Raw genomic sequence first — 2,089 nt, 5'->3', positions numbered from 1 at the left:
TGTGACCCTCCCAACCCCTGGTATCCCTAAGCAAGGAGACCCTGGAGGGGGAGGTCCCCCAGAACCCTGAAGTTGAGAGAGGGGGGAGCCTTGGATTCCTGGGACCCCCAACAGCCTGGAGAAGGCAGGGACCCCATAGAGGGGAGACCCCAAATACAGCAGCCCTGACGGGGGGACCTCCAGAATCCCAAAGTGGAGAGGCCAGGGAGCAGAAGCTCCTGCCTGGGGTTTTTTGGGCTGAATCTTGGTGTTTTGGTGGGTTTTATAGCCCCAGGATGCCCGGTGAGTCCTAGTGAGGGACTTGGGCAGGAGGAATCCCCAAGGCAAGACGCTCAGCCCTTTTTCCCCCCCAGCAGGATTTGTCCTTCCAAAAACTTGGGTGAATGGAGGAGGAGGCTGCGAGGAAGAGGAAAAAGCTGTGGGCCCCCCAGGCATGTGAGGAGGAATTCAGTGGCCCTTTGTCCCTGTCTTGTGGTGCCTGTGGCAGCCAAGCATTCCCCCCGGCTGCAGGACAACCCCGCTGGCACCGCCGTCCTGCTGGGGCTGGATCTGGGGAATGTCCTTGGCCTTCTCTCTGGGCCGGAGGCAAATCCCCTGCCTGTCCTTCTTCCTTCCTGCCCCAGGCTCCGAGCTGAGGACAGACAGCACGGAGGACAAATCCCCCTGTCAGAGCCTGGTGGGAGAGGCCGTTTTGAAGGGCTCCCTGGCACAGGAAGGCAGCGGAGATGAAAAGGCCCGGATATATACCTGGAGGAGGGGGAAAAGAGGCAGCCTGTGCCAGGAAGGTGGCCAGAGCTCCAAGCTGGTGGTCCTTGAGTAGCCTCCCAGCAGGGAGAAGCCCTTCAGGTGCTTTGAATGTGGGAAGAGCTTCAGGCACATCTCCAACCTCCTCAACCACCAGCACATCCACACTGGGGAACGACCCTACTCGTGTGGGGAATGTGGGAAGAGCTTCAGGCAGAGCTCTGACCTTGTCACCCACAAGCGCATCCACACTGGGGAACGACCCTACACATGTAGGGAATGTGGGAAGAGCTTCAGGCAGAGCTCCATGCTCCAACTCCACCAGTGCATTCACACTGGGGAACGGCCCTACACATGTGGGGAATGTGGGAAGAGCTTCAGTGACCTTTCTAACCTCCACAAGCACCAGAGAATCCACACAGGGTAACAGCCCTACAAGTGCTACGAATGTGGGAGGAGGTTTCGGATGATGTCCAGTATCCTCCTGCACCAGCGGACGCACACGGGGGAGAGGCCCTTCTGCTGCACTGACTGCGGGAAGGGCTTCAACCGCAACTCTCACCTTGTCAATCACTGGCGAATCCACACTGGGGAGAGGCCCTACAAATGTGTGGAGTGTGGGAAGAACTTCAACCGCCACTCCAACCTCTGCATTCACCAGCACATCCACACTGGAGAACGGCCCTACTCATGTGGGGAATGTGGGAAGAGCTTCAGTGACGGCTCCAACCTCCGCAAGCACCAGCTCATCCACACTGGGGAACGACCCTACAGATGTGGGAAATGTGGGAAGAGGTTTCAGACTAGCGGGAATCTCCTAGTCCATGAGCGGATACAAGTGTGGGGAGTGTGGGAAGAGCTTCAACCGCCACTCCAACCTCTGCATTCACTCAGCACATCCACTGAGAATGGCCTCTACTCATATGGGGAATGTGGGAAGAGCTTCAGTGACGGTTCAACCTCCTCAAGCACCAGCTCATCCACACTGGGGAACGGCCCTGCCAAGATGTGTGGAAATGTGGAAGAGGTTTCAGACCAGCGCAGATCTCCTAGTCCGTGACCAGGATACGCACAGGTGAGAGGCCCTTCTGCTTGCACCGACTGTAGGGAAGGGCTTCAATGCGCAACCCAGCCTGTCAAGCACCGGAGCATCCACACCGGGGAGAGGCCCTACAAGTGTGGGGAGTCTGGGAAGAGCTTCACTTGGAGCTCTGCCTTGACCCTACACCAACGGACCCACCAGTAAGGAAAACCCTACGAGTGCCCCAACTGCGGGAAGAGCTTCGGCCTCTGCTCCCACCCCGAATGACCCCCCTGATGGTGAGGCTACCCCTGAGTCCAGTGA

General features: G+C 58.3%; 1 pseudogene; it reads left to right on the top strand.

Moving 5' to 3' along the window:
• The first annotated feature begins 275 nt into the window (after positions 1-275).
• LOC126636001 (zinc finger protein 501-like) lies at positions 276-1,986 on the top strand (annotated as a pseudogene).
• The last annotated feature ends 103 nt before the right edge of the window (positions 1,987-2,089 follow it).

This window comes from Myiozetetes cayanensis, unplaced genomic scaffold (assembly GCF_022539395.1).
Source record: "Myiozetetes cayanensis isolate MyiCay16 unplaced genomic scaffold, myiCay2020 scf1278, whole genome shotgun sequence".
Taxonomy (NCBI): Eukaryota; Metazoa; Chordata; class Aves; order Passeriformes; family Tyrannidae; genus Myiozetetes; species Myiozetetes cayanensis.
Note: the sequence above shows the minus strand (reverse complement) of the source record. Positions and strands in the feature narration are given on the sequence as shown.